Consider the following 20,281-nt stretch of genomic DNA (forward strand, 5'->3'; position numbering starts at 1 on the left):
CTCCCTCCTTGGAGGTCTTTAAACAGAGGCTGGATGGCCATCTGTCGGGGATGCTTTGATTGTGATTTCCTGCATGGCAGGGGGTTGGACTGGATGGCCCTTGTGGTCTCTTCCAACTCTGTGATTCTATGATTCTATGATTCTATTCATGGGTTAGTGGTATTTTAATCATGGAGTTTATCACACGGGATGGCTTCCATGCAGAAACTAAATTTAAACGGGAAAAAACCCACAAAAGTGGGTAGATTTTCAGACAACATCAGGGAATCTAAATGGAAAGTGACAGAACCAGGCAAAGTGGGTTGATTTTCACAAAACATAAGGGTTAATGAGCATTAATGCAACATTAACCCGAACAGAAAGTCAAAAAACCCCGCTCCTTTTTATTTTTGGAAAATCCCAGAAAGTAAAAAGGATCTGGCCTTCCGTTCAGATTAATGCTGTGTTATTGCTTTTATCTGGATTTCTAAATCCCATTTCTGCATGGTATCTGTCCCGTGTGATAAACTTCCATGTTTCACCTCGACATCATGTGAAAACCATTTGTGCAATTGTGGGATTATCACATATTAATCACTGTTTATACTTCCAATTGTCCCCCGTATGATCAACTCCATAGTCCAGCCCTCAACCCACTAGGCAACACAGGCTCTACAGCCAAAGATCCACTGTCCCACATTTTCTCCAGATCAGGGCTCTCAGTTAATCTGGGTTTCAGGTGTATCATGGATCAAGGAGGAGAACAATGCAACCCTTTTGATGTTCTTCAACAACAGTTCCATTTGGAGAACTAGAGTTATGGCAAGATTTGTTCAGAGTGGGGGTTGCCTTTGCCTTCCCATGAGGCTGAGAGAGTATAACATGTCCCAGGCCACCCAGTGAGTTTCCATTGCCAAGCAGGTATTCAAACCTGGTCTCCAGAATCATAGTCCTATGCTCAAACTACTATACCACACTGGCTGCAGCCATTACTCGCCATACTTTCCGGTACATGCAGACTTTCAGATGGAATCTCAGAGTAAGAGCACAGCCTTGAAAACTGTGTATATACAGTCTGCCCTTTCTTTATGCAGGGGATCTGTTCCAGACTCCCCCGTGTAAAGCGAATTCTGCCTATGCTCAAGCCCCCTTTAAATGAATGGGACTCGTGCATGTGGTGGCATGGCGGCGAGCATGCACCATGGGCGTGCAGTCCATTATTCCCTATGGGATGCACCGCCCCTTCTCCCAGCTCAGCTTTCATCGTATGCTGAAAAGCGTGTAAAGCACGCCCACGTATGACTCAGGTGCACTGTATATTCTGCCATTCAATTTTGAATGGCTTACAGTCAACTCTCTGTATCCATGGATTCAACCGCCCATGGCTTGAATATATATCTCCCCCAAATCCCAAAAGCATACCATTCTTTTGCCATTTTATATAAGGGACACAATTTTACTATGGCATTCTATAGAATGGGACTTCAGCATCCATGGATTTTGGTATCCACAAGGGCTCCTGGAACAATACCTCACTGGATACCAAGGACCCATTATACTCTGATCAGCTTTGGTTAATTCTTAATGTGTCATGTTTATGGCACCACCATGGGGGCACCCTTGTAACTTTGCTAGAGGCTGCTCCTTGGTCTTGGATGTCAGTCCTGAAATTTCAGGCCATTGGATGGTACTACCCTGACAATACCCAGCACCAAGCACTTTCTAGCAATTAAAACTACCAGTAATCCATTTACATCCTGTGATTCCACAACAACCTCCACACAGCTTGGGGCCCATGTCATCAAAGGGGGAGGCTAAAGGGAAGGCCAGCTTTCCTTTAAATGTGAACATAAGCTTTAGAGAGGAGTTGCTCAGACCCTAGCAGTGAAAAGAAGAAGGCACTCCTTTTCCATATGCACACAGGGCCTCGGGCTGCTATTAACATTAACAGAGCCCTCCAAGGATTGCTACAAGGATTGCTCAGTGTAGCACTACATGCAGACCTATACTAGAATGTGTCATATACTTTCTCCCCAAATTTACCATATAGTCTCATAGAAATATAGGCAGATTTGGAGAAACTTCTGGCTATGTTCCCGTAATCAGATGTAAAACGATTACATAATTTCGGTGGGATTTTCAGGCTATGTGGCCATGTTCTAGAAGAGTTTATTCCTGAAGTTTTGCCAGAATCTGTGGCTGGCATCTTCAGAGAACACGGGAGACACTGCAGACTGAGTCAGCTGGAAAAATCAGCAGTAGCAGAACATGTTATAAACCATCCTGGACAGAAAATACTGTTTGATAATACTGAAATGCTGGACTATGCAAACAACTATCAGGTCAGAATGCACAGGGAAGCCAGTGAAATCCATAAACACCTGGATAATTTCAGCCGGAAAGAAGAGACCCTTAAAGTCAACAAAGGCGGGTTACACACCGCTATTAAAGTACACGCGGAGCGCATACTAGGGTTAGGAAGGGGTGGTGATTCCACACACCCCTAACCCTAGCACACGCTCCGTGCGCACAAAATGGCGGCGGATGTTCCACACGGCCGCCGCCATGATGGCGTGACGAACGTGCCGCCTCCAAACGAGGCAGCGTGGACATGACACCATCGCTCCGTTCGAGGGCACTTAATGCGCCCTTTGCGCGGAGCAGGAAGGAGCTCCGTTTCGGAGCTCCTTCCTGGTTTGCATCACTGGGTTGTGTTGCTGTGCGTAGCCTTCAGACTGCTGCACCCAGCAGCGCAAGGGAGAAAGGGGCCAAGCAGCCCCTTTCTCCTCCTCCCCACCGCTGCAGGGTGTCCTTGGGGCTTGAAGCCCCAAGGACACCCCTTTCCAGGCTGCGGGGAAGCGGCCTTTTGCTGCTTCCCTGTGGCCTGGAAAGCGGTGGATCGGGGCCTCGGAGGCTGCCAGTCTGGCAGCTGAGGCCCCAATACACCGGGGAAAGGCACGCCTACAGGCCGCCCCAAAGGGGCGGTCTGTAACGCGCCAAAGTTTGACTACCAGTCCTGAAGAATAGCAAAATGAGAACTCAGCAAATGCAAATGGGAAATCACCCAGGAACAGGGGCTTTCTTAGCAGATAATGATCACCAATTAGCAGACACTAATCCTCCTTTGCATATCCTCCCACCCTGAGGCCCTGCCATCAACAACAGAATAAGACACAGATTAACATGGAAATCATTCCAGCATACCCAGGGTCACATAGTGTGTGTGTGTGTGTGTGTGTGTGTGTGTGTGTGTGTGTGTGTGTATCCAGCTCTCTTCTATGCCAACATTCTCTGAAGATGCCTGCCACAGATGCTGGCAAAATGTCAGGAATAAACTCTTCTAGAACATGGCTACATAGCCTGAAAAACCCACAAAAAACTATGGATGCCAGCCATGAAAGCCTTCGACTTCAGATTACATAATTGCTGAGATCTGCAAGGATCCTCCTGCAGAGTTCTCTGCATGGTTGTAATCCTTTATACTATGGCTCTCAAGACCAGGGTTCAATTCCTCACTCAACCATGAAACCCACTCAGAGGCCTTGGGTAAGTCACATGCTCTCAACCTCAGGGGAAAGACAATGGCAAACCATAAGTAAGAAATGACTTGAAGGCACACAACAACATGTCCTTAAGCATGTGTGAAGCATACTGTAGAATATGGCCAAGCACAGTACCAGAAAATAAAAACACTGCTCACATGCCTCTCTTTGTGCTATTTTCAGACAACAGGAACGTGCAAAGAGGATACCTGCATAAGCATGCTGCCATTTTCTAGCAATAGGCCAGCAGTGCAGCTGACCCATGACATTTTGGGGAGCTGTAGTGGGATATGCAAAATGTTTACATTTAATAAATTTGATGGTCAACAGTGGTTTCAACTCTGTCAGCTCACAAAGCCATTTTACCTTGCCCAGTGAGAGGGCAGCCATGCTCAACAACCAGCTATGATTACTACCAAAACATTTAATTTGAAGCAACTGCTTAGAGAGCCCTTGCTCTGGCTCCCAAGGGCTCTCCAGACTTTGCTCAGCTTGACTCCCTTGAAATGGTAATATGGAATCTTGTGCCTTTCAAAATGTACTGCAAAGTGCGCAAAATATGCAGAGGAGGTGGGAAACACTGGAACCTCAATAATGAGCATGCTTACAGAAAAGAGGCTCTATTTTGTTCTTTCCTAGCTTTTCTGTGACTTTTTTTTTTAATGAAAGGAATATATACTGTGGCTGTCAAATCTGGCAGGCTGGGGCTAGGCTTGAGTGGTTGATGCTTTGCTTACGCAGAAATCTCCCTCTGGAGAAGGCTGAGTTTATAAATATTTCACCTGCTGCATTTGAGATGTTAACTGGCAATTTTTAGAATGCTCTTGCTAGCTTCTCTCTCTCTATTTCTCTCTCACTTCCTTTCCCTCCCTCTTTCCAGGCAAAGCAATACACAGGCGTACTAAAATGATTCAAGCAAAGGCTGGAGAGTTGTGTGTTCTTTACTTCTTTCTTTGCCTCAGTGCTCCTGCATGTTTTTATGTACTTCCAGAATGTTTACATGGTAAAGCTGGAGATACCAATTTGCACAACCTTATTTTAAGTCACTGGCATTTAAACTGCCCCTTATTTTAGATCCTGTTTCATTTTATGCCATTACTGTATTGATTTGTTAAATTTTTATCTTGCCTTTCACCCACAGAGGCAGTGGACCTGACTTTATTTCCCCACATTCTATGCTCACAACTACCCTGTGAGATTGCCCTAGCTAAGAAATAGCAATTGGTTCAGTGTGGCTTTCAGCCTTGATGTAGACTAGAGACAAACCATTCTAACCTGTATGCCAAATAGCTTCAATCTGCTTCTTTGTCAGGAATCAGGATGTCAGGCAGCTGGTTGCTTACAAAAAGAGAAAATACATAAACCTTTTCTTTCCAGAATTCAGATTGCTTAATCTAGAATAAACTCCAGTTCTGTTGCTATCACACAGACAAGAATCACTTCTCTTCATTGTGGGAGCTTAACGTTAAGGTACCTTTTAAAAGAGATCACCTTTCATATGTTTACCATCCTCTCACACACAGAGAATGAATAAAGCTAATGTGTCTGTAATTTATGTACACTTTCCTGGGTTACATACATTTCCTCATTGTACTTGATGAAGCTGACTAGACACACACAGGGTTATACTCTAAAGAACTTGGTACGAATTCTATCAAATGTTGTAAGATGAGGGGAAAGCGATGGCTCTCCAGATGCTAATGAACTTCTCCTGTAATCTCTCACCATTGACCAGGCAAGATACAAAATGTTGGGAACTAGAATCCAACCACCATCAACCCAATCATAAAAATAGGTTTGTTTTTTGCAGTGTGCCCTCAAGTTGTTTCTAACTTACAGTAAACCTAAGGCAAACCTATTGTGAGTTTGCTTGGCAAGATTTGTTCAGAGAGGGTTTGCATTGCCTTCCTCTAAGGCTGAGAGACTATGACTTGCCACAGGCCACCCATCAGATTTCCATGGCTGAGTATGGATTTGAACACTGATCTCACAGTGTCCTAGCCCAGCACTCAAACCACTGCACTGCATTGGCTCTGGAAAGCTTGTATTTATACCTGTCTAAATATGTTGTGATGATGTGTTCTTTGTTGAAATGTATTAACATAGCCCTCTATTACTTATTTGATTCATTTTAAATTATTCTCATTTGTTCCCACTACTGATTCATATCAACAAGATTCCATAATTTCAGCCTTTTCCAGGAGAATGGTGAAAACTACACTTAATTATCCTGTTTCTGGATAATTCCCAGCCTATGGGGGTAAGGGGTTTCCCAGTAGGTTTTTTTTGTGGGTTTTTTGGGCTATGTGGCCATGTTCTAGAAGAGTTTATTCCTGCCGTTTCACCAGCATCTGTGGCTGGCATCTTCAGAAATGATGCCAGCCACAGACGCTGGTGAAAGGTTAGGAATGAACTCTTCTAGAACATGGCCACATAGCCTGAAAAACCCACGAAAAACTATGGATGCCAGCCATGAAAGCCTTCGACTTCACATTGGTTTTCCTGTACATTCCTCTGTATGTCTGTTCATAAATGTTCCTTATCACTGTCAACCATTTGTCTGGTTCAAATCTCTCTCTCTCTCTCTCTGACATATGCACATAAACAGCCTGTTTTCCCTGTCTTTCAGGACAACTGCCACAAGGCATGGCCAGAAAATTACCTTGGGACTAATTAGGCTGTAATTAAGCTTGTAACCTTTGCCCAACATTGCAAAACTTAGTTGGGATAAACAATCCAGGAAGAAATGCCTGTTACATTTTGGTAGGTCAGGCACTCTAGGTCAGGATCACCTTTGGAACTACAACTCCCAGTATAACCCAAGCAGCATGGCCAACGGTACGGTAATGTTTGGGGAGGAGGAGTCTAAAAATTATTTACTTATGTATTAATTAAAATATACTTCACTTGCTAAAGATCCCAGGATAGCATATAATAAAATCATGATCAGTGTAATCCAATATAGAAAATGAAGTTTTGGGTTATGTGCCATGTCGCCAGCACAGACACTGGCCAAACAGGAACAAACTCTTCTAGAACATGGCCACATAACCTGAAAAACCCACAAAAAACTATGGATGCCAGCCATGAAAGCCTTCGACTTCACAAAAAATAAAGTTTAACAGATTGAAAACCAGCTGATTAAAACCAGTCAAAATACTTTAAAACATTTCAAAGCCACATACATGTGTGGATCTGTAAAAAAACCCAAAATATATGAAGGACGAGGATTTGAGAACAACTCCTTTATTTATCACACCATACTGGCTTTCAGATATCATCTTTCCTTGCTGCTGTCCAAATGGCTGTCTACAACAGAGGGGTGGAATTATTTGGAGGTTTCATAGCAATAGCAAGTACATTTCTATAGCGCTTATCAGTGTACTAAGCAGTCCCTAAACAGTTGACGATGGATAAGCTAATTGCCCCCCAACAAGCTGGGTATTCACTTTAGTGACCTGAGGAAGGATGCAAGGCTGAGCGGACCTTGGAGCCCCTGGGATCGAACTCACAACTCTGTAGCTGCAATACAGATATTTAATCAATCAAGCAATCTTTATTGCTTTTGGCCAATGGCCATTGCAAAAATCAAAGTAATAAAACAATACACATAAAATTTAATATAATATTTAATCTGTACTTGTGGCTGGAGTACAGGCACTTAACAACTGTGCCATCAGGGTGCCTTAAGGGACTGGATATCTCCTTCACAATCTGAGAGCCTTTGTTGTGCTAAGAAAAGCCTCAATCCTTTTAACGTAATGACAGGTAAATTAGTATTTTCCCCCACACCTGAGGAGTAAACTAGTCTAGGGAATATGGACTGATCATGTGGCATTCACATCTCTGTTATTCAGCAGAAGGGAATGATGGGAGGAAAGGGGTCTACTAAGAAACAATCAAAAGAATGGTACTGATGCCATGAAGGGAGAGTCTGACTGGGAATCTGTTTGGTTTCTGCTGGTTCATTTCTCTATTGGGACCATTACATCTGTTGGGGCCGGAAGAAGACCTGAGGAAGTGAGACTTTCTCCATTTACTCATTCAGTGTTTTATTATGTATCTTTATTATGTAAGATTCTGAAATAGCTGATCTCTTTATTTTGTTTGTTTTCCACATCTCTTTCCATCTCCTTTTCCTATGGTATTCTCTCTTTTAGATTTGAAGCTGTTGCAATAAATAGAAAATTACTTTTAGTGTTTTTGGAGAAAGGTGTTATATAATTTTATTAACATCTCCTGCTCAGCCATTGAAACCCACAGGTGATATTGGGCAAATTTCTCACCATAGGAGGAAGGCAATTCTCCTCTGATTAAATCATGACTAGAATATCCTGGAATAGGGCCATCCTATATTGGAGTTGACTTCCATGATAACGGCAACAAAGTAAATAACATCTGGAGGGGATTAATTTGTGTTAGTCCTCATTAAGAAGAACAACAAAGACCTGCTTCCAGTACAAAAGTACACAGTCAAATGAGCCCATTGCTAGAAGAAAATTTATTGCATCTAATAAATTTGCATCATGAGGAACCTATGGCCAGTTAATTAATATGCATAATAGTGCCAGGGTTGAGGTAACTTTTGCAATTAAAAAGGCACAGTGGCTGTTAAGCTCTCCACCTTTTTAAAATATGAGGAGGCAGCAGCCTATGGGTGTGAGTTGTGTGACTTTATAATGTTAATTAGTAAAAGCAGAAAAGAAGGTAATCAGGCCAAGGTGATAAAATGCTTTTGAGCTTATCAACCAGAGGCTGGCAAATATAAACTAACTGAGGAAATATCTCAACAGCACTGAGATGTAGGTCAAGTGTTTACCATATTTGATAGAGAAATAGCCGTAATGGAATCATGGAAGGACTTACCCAAGGTTAGGCTGTGTGTTAATCATGGCACGCTCAGAAGAATCATGGGTTTCTTTGTTGTTTACTCATGACCTTGATGTCTTTCAAATGCCACGGGGACTTTATTACATCAGAAGAACGGTATGTAAAAACAGCTGTGTCATTTCCACGTAAATGGTGAGCTAGTTTTGGAAATATTGGAGAGGCCATATCATTCTTCAAGCACAGCCATACTTATTAGTCTTTAGGACTAATGTTGGTAATACAGCACACATGTCAGTGCTGGGAAGCTAGGAGCCAACAAACCAAGTGGTTCTAGCTTTAGACTTTCCTCAAAAGGTGAAATATGAGGAGGTATCAAGGGCATGTAAGGCCCAAAGGGGAACTGGGCAGCAGGGGAATGCTAAACAAAAGTCTGGATGCTGAAAAACGAACGTTTGCCCAATGAATCCACAATTAAGACTTTTAAAGCATTATTGCCTAGGGCCCAGCTGCTATCTTTAGAGATGCTGTGGAACGTTCTTACTCATAAATAGCACTTCACTCACAAGAAGTTTTGGTTTTCGAATGGACACTTCTTTACTTGGCAATCCTAGGTATTTCCTAGGTTTGGCAGTGGACTTGATCTGTTAGGTGGTTCTCCTTATCCCAACCAGACAGGATTACTAATGTTACAGAGGTCCATGATCCCCCCCGATCACCTCAGGTTTCCTGAAACTGTTTACTCAGCCAGGGTGCAGATCATCCTCTGAAGGGGATCCTTCCAGAATAGAAACATAACAAGATATATATCATAGGTATTTCGAAACATTTGGATGGTGTGAAGAAAGTAGACAGAGAAAACATTTCCTCTCTCTCCCATAACACTAAAACTCAGGCACCCAATTAAGTTGACCGGCAGTAGATTCTGGATAAACAAGCCACGTCTTCAAAGTATTCAAAATGAGTCTATGGAATTGTTTTACCAAATGATGACCACTATCTGACAAGGCTTCAAAAGCAAATTAGATGGTCTGAAGCAAAAGATGTTGATCAATGCTTATAAGGCATAATTGATCAGTGCTTATAAGGCTTATAAGGCTAATTGGAACCTCCGAATTCAGAGGTGGTATGCCACTCAGTACCAGTTCTGGCAAGTTAATAGCACAGTCTTATTTTCTTCATGTTCTGCTTGTACTTCACAAACACTCTTGGTTGGCCACTGGACTAGGTGGACCTTCAGTCTGCTGTACAGTCGGCCTCCATATCCACAGATTTTTTATCAGTGGATTCAAGCATGTATGACTTGAAAATATGCAAAATATATATAAATTCCACAAAAACCTTGGTTTTCTCATTTTATATAAGGGCCATCATATTACTATCCACTGTATTTAATGATACCTGAACAACCATGGATTTTGGTATCCATGGTGGGGGGGGGGGCCCTGGAACCAAACCCCAGCAGATAATGTCCTTAGTCTTTAGGCTGGAGAGGATGGGACAACCCCAGGCCACATTTGGTGCCTGCATCCCTCAGTGCTCCACCACTGCAGAAGAAATCATGACCACACCAGCATCTAGCCTTCTCTTCCCTTTCTATTACTTCAGAAAGGAAAGGAAAAAACACACTTCTTTAGGACCTTGCAGGGCTCTTTTCTGCAAGAGGACACTTTAGCACCCACCTGCACCACAGAGAGCTGCAGCAGAAACAGTAGAAGCCCTAATAATAAGCTCTAAGAGCTCCAGTATAGCTCCCAGTCATGGGAAGATGCCCACCCATGTCTACATATCTATGGGTATACATTACATCTTTTAGCAAATTTAAGTACAATCTTTCTTTGTAGGTCATGCTGGTCTAGCTCTTTTCATATTATTTCCTGAAGCCTGTGCTTTTCTGCACAGAACAGATCACTGCGTGAAAACTAGTACAAGCATGAAAATGTGCTTTGTCATATACCATCTGGGCTAATTAAAAACAAGCTGTCCAGAAAGAATACATCTACAACATTTTGTCTTCCAAGCACTTTCTCACTTCCAGGTAACAAAAATGGTTGCTGGGTGGGTTTCAAGCAGTGTGGATGAAGACAGGATCCAATTAAAAAAACAAGCAAACATACAGAACTCTATTTTAAGGGGCCACATAGTGGAAGATTCAACTAGAACTAGCTGATCAAGCTGGAATATTACCAGGAAGCTTCAAGAAGCATACAGGAGCCAGTTGGATTTAAAGGCAACTATCCCACCACCAACCATCAGTAGGTATTTGACCAACTGGATCACCTCCAGCCAATACGATCTGCTGCTGCTGCTATAAACAGATATCAGCTGAAGGAATCTGAATAATAACAGTATAGTCCCATTATTAGGAAATAAATAATAATAGTAATAATAATAACAATATTGAACTGCATACCATTCTTTACAAGCCTGTAAATGGGTAGAGTTGTTTTAGTGCTTATCATCATTGTTTTAATTGTGACATTTACAGGGAAGATTTCAAGTGGGAACAATATATTTTGCAGAGTGTGTAGAATATCTTGCCACCTTTAAAGCCAGTTGGAAAAAGCACACTACATTCAGCACCTTGGGGAATGATAGGGAAGTACGGTAAGTATATTTCCATCCATTGGAAAAGAAAGAAAAGCAAATAAGAAATCCTGAGTGACCAGGCACAGAAATACTGACCTCACTGTCAATTGACGTGGCTGCATTATGTATAATCATGTTTTGCTGGTTACTTAGCACCATGATGCCTTTTCATTCCATAAATCATCCTGACTGGCTGGAATCTTTTTATATCAAATGAGAATGAAGCTACACTCAGTGATGAAAACAGTACCAAAGCAATGGTGTGGTATAGACCGTCCCAAAGGGGCAGCCTGCCGGTGGCCTAATTCCCTCTGGAGGGAAGCCGCAGCCTCCAAACTGCGTGGCTTCCCTCCGGAGTAAAAAGAACCCGGGAAAAATGGGTTCTTTTTGCACCACAGGGTGGATGTCATGAGTGTGCCAATGGCGCACTTGTGATGTAAATGCCGTGTGGATGCCACGTGGTGCTTACGTCACAAGATTGGCGCCTGTGTACAGGGGACGCCACCACTCCGTACTAGAGTTAGGGATTGTGTGGTTGCCACACAGCCCCAGCCCTAGTATCACCGGGAGTACGCCGCATTTGGGCGGTCTGTATCGTGCCTATATCAGCCCAAGTCAAAAAGAAGAATGAAAAGGTGAACACTGACAAATGAGATGGGGAGAATATTCCAACCCCATGTAAGCAAATTTTCATGCTGAAAATGCTCATTGTTGACCATGCCACACAGACCTAGCAGCACTGAAGGTGGAAATCCACTAGCATTTTTCTTATTTTAATTGGCCTGAGGATGTTAAGGTCCTTGGGGATGAAATTGCACGTATGTTTTTTTGGGGGGGGGGGGCATGGATGTTGATAATTGTATTTTACTTTTGAAAATGATTGATTGCCATGTCACTTAGACCTCTTCAAAGATTTAATTCTGAGTGAACAGAAACACAGCCAGCACATTATCAAATTTCATCTGTTTACCGCACGTTCATTAAAAAAGGATAACTGTTTCTTCTGGTCCTGTACTCACCACAGCATACAGTTAGTATTACCACAGTTCCAAATACAGCAAAAGCATTAGGGGAAGGGCTCTGTTGTGTGAAGGGACACTCTTGCACTCACCTGCACCACATTACACAGTTATAGTGCTGTGGTTCCACTTTCACTGACATGGTTCCTAAGCTGCTGAGATTTGCATTCTAGGATTCTCAGCCAGATAGCTCTAGTGCAGGGGTAGGCAACCCTTTTCAGCCGGGGGCCGGGTTGCTGTCCCTCAGACAACTGGGGGGCCGAAGCCAAAAAATAAATAATTAATTTTTTTAAAAAAAATTAAATAAATAAATAAACCAGGACAAATTTAGGACAAAATTTTCAAATGGAGGGCACTTTTTTTTTTTACAAAAAATGGAGGACACGCGAAAAAATTTGCTGATTTTAAAAAAAATGTTAAGATAAATGCATGTTTCTGAGGCTTTTATAGACAATTGTCCCACCATGCCCCTCGCGTCAGATGCCAAAGGCCCCAGCGGCAATTGGCGGCAGGACCGGGCTGGGGCCGGTCCCAAGGCCTTGCCGGGCCGCATCCGGCCCGCGGGCCACAGGTTGCCTACCCCTGCTCTAGTGTCTTAACAAACTACTAACCCTAGGATTCCATAGAATGGAATCATGGCAATTAAAATGGACTCATAGTGCTATAATTGTGTAGTATGTAAAGGCTTTAAGTCAGGGCTGGCTTCAGGTTTCAGAAGTTTGGGGGTCACCTTATCTTGATGCCCCTTGGGCTTACAGTGGGAGCAACAGCACTCCAAGGTGTTTGGTAGTTGCCACTAATTTTCCACAGTTTAACGGAGAATTCAGCAAAATGAATTATGGGTCAATAGGGGAACATTAAAGAAGCATTCACTTAGGTCCAAAACATACTATAGAAACAATCCAGTTTGGGACCATTTTAACTGCCCTAGCATAATGCTGGGGTTTGTTATATGGTGAGATACCTACTTCTGCTTGTTATCAATAGTACAGTCTTGTGAACTATGGTCCCGAACAGAGAGGCCAAAATAAAGCTGCTTCGGGTCATTTTGGAGGTATGCTGTTTAAATGACACATGCATCTGAAGAGCCCAGAAGCTGCACTCCAGTCCTTAGCACTGGAGCGTGGCTTTGGCACAGCTTCCGGCCTCTTAGGAGGCATGCATCATTTAAACAGCATACCTCCAAAGTGACCTGAAGCAGCTTTATTTTGGCCTGTCTGTTCAGACCCCATAGCACTAAAGTTCCCTGGTAGAGAACACCCACACCAAACTACAAATCTTAGGATTCCATGGGATGGAGCCAAAGTAGTTAAGTGGTATCAGACTGCTATAACTTAGTAGTGTAGACACACTTGTAGTGTGAAGATCCAGAACAAATACTTGGCGGTCTCATCCACTGTATTTAAAAACAGTTGGTTCTAAACTCCCAAATGTATTTAGTTACCATTACAGTTAGTACATTATTCACTTTCCAGTTCTTAATCTGTAACTAACGGGGTTGCGTTTCATTACTTCAAGAAAACCTGAATGCTACAGCACAAGGCACATCTTGAGTCAGCACTTGAATTGTGTAATATTCCTCTTCCTCTGTTTAGTCAGGCCACATCCTTTTAACTTTCAAGGAAATTAAAAAGTTACAGCTGTCATACAGAAAACAATGAATTTATCCCACATTAAAATACAATCATAATACAACTTTCATTATTGGAAAAAAGGAATAGATTGCTTGAAATAAATTGTCATAAAAGTGGAGCAAACTGTTATTTAATTTGTTCTTCTGTGCTAAGTGATTCTTTTCCAAGTAACCAGCACTGAAAATTCTGAAATTTCTACTTTATTTTTAAAATGGCATTGGCCAACAGCTAATGGTACCTTACTATGCCTCTTTATCTGGTTTGCAGATAAACATTAACATATCCACCAAATATTTTTTAACCTTCTGTGGCACAATACTATATTACACCATTTGTAGACAGAATCTCATTTTGAGGCAAAGGAAACAGGAATAAAATCTGGTACAACCTTGTTGTGATGAATCAATGCTGCGAGTATCTTATTAGCATTACTGATTACCCAACCACAGTGGATAGCAACTAGAATTGTTATTCCATTGTGGAACACTTGGAACACTGAACGCTTGGAAAGGTTAATTGAGAACTGTAAAAGTTCAGATTATGTTTTTGTGTTTGAATGTACAGATATATGATAGGTAGATAATTTGAGATATCCTTGATGCTGAATCAATATAGAGATCAAATATCATATAGGAAATTAAGTATAGCTATGCCTAATGACTTGCTTGTGGTTAAATTCTTTTGAAGGACTCTTATATTTCCTGAGCAATTTTAAAATCACACAGCATGACAGCACAAAGGAAACCAGGAAATGATTTAAAAGCCACCAATTACAGGAGTCAAAGTCCCAAGGAATTTACTGTACATGGGAAACAGGACTTTCTACATCAGCAACTACAATTCAATAGCCTAATAAAGCAGGATTACACAATCTTTTGTACCCCTATTGTTGGCAGGGAACTACGAATAAATGCATGTGTGTACAGGTTCATGTGCATGCACACTGTTTTGTCTTACGTACATCAGTATACACACACCATTTTCAACATACAATCTCACTGTGTTTCCATGTCATAGCAATTGCCACACCATTTATCCATTGCTCCTAGTAGTCGTGGATCAATAGTGACATGGGGGAGCTGGTAAGGTCTGCATGTATTCATGCAACTGTAGAATTCAAAAATACAGCCGTGTTAGTCTGGAAGACCAGTATGCAAAGGGATCTTGTAGCACCTCTGAGACTAACGGGAAGAAAGAAGTTGGTAGCATGAGCTTTCATAGACTTGAGCCTACATCCTCAGGTGCATGTTTTTTAATGGGGGAGGGCTTGACTAGGTTACAGGAATGACCCCCCCCCCAAAAAAAAATTGATCTGGCAAAATTGGACCACTAAGACTCCTATGTAAATTGAGGCTCCTTGGGACTCAGTCAGAAGTGTACTGAATGACCAAGCCCTAAGAAAAATTAAGACAGCTATTGTAGTTGAGTCCATCTAGGGCTAAACAATAAAAGATGCCTGCAGTTTGTCCTATTGCACACTTACTTGCTGACCTCAGGGAGGGTACATCTAAATATACATTCTGCTTGTAAGAGTCTTCATATTTAAGAATCTTTCACTAAGAATGGATGAGAAAAGTAATTTGCCCTTCCCTGCCACTACCTGCAAAATTAATAATAACCAGCCTGCCAAAGCTGACTTCCCCCAACCTTAAAAGCAGTTCTTGGCTGGATCCTACTATTCATTCACTGGATTGTATTCTCAGAAATGCTTTGTTGAGTACTGAAGCTAAATCTTCCACCATCCAAAATTTACACCTATGTCTGTTGTGAGAACACCAAGAATGAGCAGCCTCTCTCTTTATAAGACCTTTCTTTTTTTAAAAAAAATATTGCAGGATGGTTGCTTCTTTTTTTTGCAGTTGGCAGGAGCAACTTACAACTGTATTGTAATAGGGTTCTTTGCAGGAAACCAGATGCCCTCGTTCAGCTTAACACAATTATGACATTGCCTCTGTTGCTACCTCTCTGGATAGACCTTTTTATAAACAGGAAGCATTTTTGTAGCTAAAAGAAGGAAAAGAAATTATTCTCCACAATAATGGATCCAGCATGGTGCAGTGCTTTGAGTGTTGGACTAAGGAGTTTATCACACGTGGGGAAAATCAGGGGTTTAAACAGTAATTTTCCTGGGAAAGTCACATGATTGTGGTGAAGATTTTCACACACATCACAATTAAAGTGGACTTATCCAGGAATAACCTGGGGATAACCATCAACAAATAATTCACGGGATTTCCCTTTGAATGATTTGTTGCTGGTTATTTCCTGGTTATTCTCATGATAAGTCCTCTTTAATTGCAACATCGTGTGAAAACCTTCACTGCGATCATGTGACTTTCCTGTAAAAATGACTGTTTAAACCCCTGATTTCCCCCCGTGTGATAAAGTCTTAAGACACTGGAGAACAGGGTTTGAATCTCTGCATAGACAAAGAAACTCACTGGGTGATCTTTGGCAAGTCACATTCTCTCAGCCTCAGAGAAAGGCAAAGACAAACCACCTCAGAACAAATCTTGCCAAGAAAACCATGTGATAGGTCACCATAACTTGAAAATCACTTGAAGGCATGCAACAACAATAATACTGGATAACCCAGCTTACAAAACTAAACTGAAATGGGGAGAGTTGGAACACTAAAAGCTAGAAGATGCATCTGGTTCCATTTTGAGTTGTGGGTTTTTTTCTATTGCTTCCCATAATAGAAAAAAAGTGAGTGTTTGCTGAGAATAGAGCTGAGTTTGCTAAAGTAATTTTGAATGCAGCATTCCCTTTAAATATTTTACAGGTGGAAACAATATACATGTAACTTTCAGTTGGTTCACTGTGCTGTTTTCTTTTAGCCCTTGTCTTCATGTGGGAGAGGAGATTAAGGAGAAGTTGTCGATGGAGGAGGAGATGCTTAAACCTCTCTAACTCCATGCTGTGGTCTTGATCCAAATTGCACCTCTGTGTGCTTACTAGAAAGTATCAAAGAAAACAAGGTTTCTGTGTGTGATTAATATTTCATGTGGCATTTAATTACATTCCCTCCAACATTTCACAGATGAAAACCAGGACACATGTGCCCCCAAACCATCAGAGTGTGGTCAAGACAGCAAAAGTTATTAATGAGGAAGGCCAGACAAACTAGGAAAGGCTGCTGCAGGTTGCTTTTCCCCAAAGGGGAAGGTTTTTTTCCATCTACTGTCTTCTCCCTCTTCGTGATTTAATTGAACGGAAACTATTTTTGCACTTTCAGTTTGGTTTGTAGCAATTGAAGTAAGCTGAGGACGAAGGAGGAAAATGGGAGAAAAGAGACAGTGAGGACTTTTTAACAGCAGCTGAAAAAGTGGCATGGTAGAGCATTAATCAGAACTGTCCCTGCCAAATCAGGACAGTTGGGAAGTGTGTAATTCAACCCTCAGTTTAAAACATCTTTGCCTTGCAGAAGTCTATTAAAAATGCACAGCATTAAGTGCAACCATTCCTTGAGAAGCCACATAGAATCTGATGCTAATTATAGTTTTTGCGTCTCTCATACTTGCCATTCGCAGTGCAGGTATATAAACACTAGAAGAGTGCACTGCGTTTTATCTAATGGCTATTTTCTGTTTTTTTTAACTCAGGTATAGTGCCAGAAGGGCTCAATAGCAGTTTTAGCATCTCTTGTGAAAATAAACTGTGTAATAACCTGGCCTATATTGGCTGTGATTCATCACTTTTCACCAACTTGACATTACTTGTTTCTATTTTGGGACTACAAACATTATATTTGTAGAGACAGAAACCAGACAGCAAAGTTGCACCGAAAACATTTCTTCATTTGTCACAAAGAGATCAATAACTTGGTCCTCCCTTTCCATCCTGCTTTATTCAATGAATGGTTTTATTTTTTTAAAAAAAAAACAACTGTTAATTATCCTCAAATGCTTTAAGAAAATGTCTCAGTTCAAGACCAGACTAGCTCAGAGAGATGAAAATTAATTATTCTTCCTACAACCATTAAATTAACCTGGATTTTTTTTTAAAAAAATCGTATACCAAGCTCCCTTGATCGGCTGAAGCTCTGTCTCTCTATGTTAAAGGTACTGAAACTGGCTGATGTCGTAAAGCAGAGATTGGCAATCTCTGAGTCTACAAATGTTTAGGCCTTTAGCTCCAATCAGCCTGACCCAGAGAGCAAAGACAATGGTAAGGTATGGTAGGAGTTTCAATCCAAAATATCCAGATGTGTAAGCATTTGCCAAATGTCCTGATTTGGCAGACAGAATCCTGATTAATCCCTCTGTCATCCCACCTTTTCATCTGCTTTTAACATGTCCCACTTTCTCTCTCCTCATCTCGCTTTCCCCTTTTGTCCTTGACTTACATCCATTGGTGTAAACTGAGTTCAAAGTAGAAAAGTAGCTTGTTCTCAATTAACTCACTTCTGGGGAAAGGAGAGGAGGGGGAGGAATTTTGCACTTCTCTGCAGGCTCAGGCAAAATCAAACTGCTGCAGTGTCTCTTGCCTTCTGTGTTCTTCCTTGTGCACTCGTTTTCATCTGTAAAATGTTGGAGGGTATGCTATTAGGTATGTGCTCCATTGCCCAGGATTATTTATCTTCCAGTTAAGGGGAGGACATAAGATTTTGGGGTGACCCAATTGGGGTTTTTTGGGAGCTTCTTTTGGAAATGTTTGGTTACTATGGGTTGCTTTTCTGAATAATGTGTTTTGCATGAACTGAGTGGCCATCAGTAGTCTATGAAGATTTTCACACGAGATCGTTATATCATTCCTTTATTGTCCCAAAGTGTAGTGGAATCATCATAACAGATAAACGATTCCAAAAGATTTTCACATGAGGCTGTTAGGGTTCTTAAAATGTTAATATATCAGAATTCAGCAATTCAACTGTTTTGAAATCATTTTGTAATCATTTATTGCTGAATTCTGATCTCTGGATTCTCTGGAGCCAGGATCGGGATGCAGGAGAAGGCAGAGGATGATGGGATAGGTCGCTGGAGCCAGGATCAAGATGCAGGAGAAGGCAGGGGATGATGGGATAGGTCGCTGGAGCCAGGGTTGGGATGCAGGAGAAGGCAGGGGATGATGGGATGGGTGGCAGGGTGGCAGAGGAGGTGAGATGGGCTGAAGGAGGAGGAGGGGAATGATGGAGCAGGACGCAGGGGGCCAAGGGGGGTGACATCGGAGTGGTTTTCCACACCAGACCAATTCAAAGTGAAATCGAAGTGAGCTTGAATGTGAATTCTGTGAATTACCCTTTTTTCTGAATTCATCAAAATGAGGGGTCACTTTTGAACTGGAAACATCTGGAAGCCAATGAAGCCATTCACAGTCAAAGAAGTATGCTTTATACAGTTTGTCCTTGCTAACTTCCTAGCAGCCAGTCTGGACCACTTGCAATTTCCAGAAATAAGTTTTTTTTAAAATGTTGACACTTGTATTGAACAATGAATTAGTTGGTGAAATAATAACATTTAACAGGAAGAAATATTCCTCATGAGGAAAGAATATGTATTGCCCTTTGCACTTGTTTAGTGAGAAAGAATAATGACAACAATGACAATGATGGGGGACTAAAAACTCTATAGCATTGTTTTTTATTTGGTTGGCCAACCAGGATTTTGGGTCTTGACCTTTAGATTCTGGCACAAATCCTGAATCTATTGTCTCATGAGTTCTCAGTCTGTACTTTCCATTCAGGAGAGGCTTTTCCAAATGTCTTGAACAAAGTGTTTCCCTTTCCACACCAATTTGTTCAGTGAGTTTGGCCTAGTCAAATATGTTGAAAAGCATTGACTTTCAAGTTCAGACAGAAAGAAAAGCAGAAAGCCATTAGTCCATTGTGTAAGTGTATTTGGCTACTGCTCAAACGGAAGAATGCTGTTTTGTATTTCTGGTCATACTGGACTTGAGTGAACAGAAAATCTTCCCTCTGCACCTCCAGTACTATTCTGATGTCTCCACCAAGGAACTGGAAGCACCATAAATCATGATGTTGCAGGATTAGGAGGTGGAGGTCATTAAGCAGAGTTTGGATGGACATCTTTTACAAATGTTGTATTTTTGTGTATAACTGCATGGCAGAGGGTTGGAATGGATGCTCCTTGTGGTCCCTTCCAACTCTTAAGATTCTGTGATTCCATGTGACCTGTTTTTCATCTGTGCAGTATTGCAGAGTATAACCTTTTTCAGCTTGGAATAAATAGTTCTAGCAAATTGTGACAGAGAAATTAGTAGACAAGCATTGGAGGTTCTGTGGATGAAATGTGGACATATTAGGTAACTGCTTCACATAAACAACTCTTAGGAGCTCTCCACTTCATTTCCTTGTATCTCTGTACTGGATAATTAATAAGAATTTTCTAGGTCACAGTCATTGTGTGTGTGCATGCGTGCATGTGTGTGTGCGTGGGTGCCTGGAGCAAAAAGAAAGAAAGCTTTGGTAAGAAGGTGATGCAATCTCAAGGATTTAAAAGGTAGAGTTTGCAGTATATCAGATGGCATGGGAAGTGATATCAGGATATTGAAATAAATAGAGACAGAATTGCAGCCATTATGGGTCTTCAGAAAAGCTCTCTGAACTTAGTTATAATGAGAAGTAGAAAATGTAAAGCAATTCTAATGAGATCCATGTATCCTTAAAAAACAACAGAAGCACCTATATGTTTTTCAACAACAACAAAAGACAGACCTCTTAATTTACCAA

The sequence above is a fragment of the Sceloporus undulatus genome, chromosome 4, assembly GCF_019175285.1.
Source record: "Sceloporus undulatus isolate JIND9_A2432 ecotype Alabama chromosome 4, SceUnd_v1.1, whole genome shotgun sequence".
NCBI classification, from domain to species: domain Eukaryota; kingdom Metazoa; phylum Chordata; class Lepidosauria; order Squamata; family Phrynosomatidae; genus Sceloporus; species Sceloporus undulatus.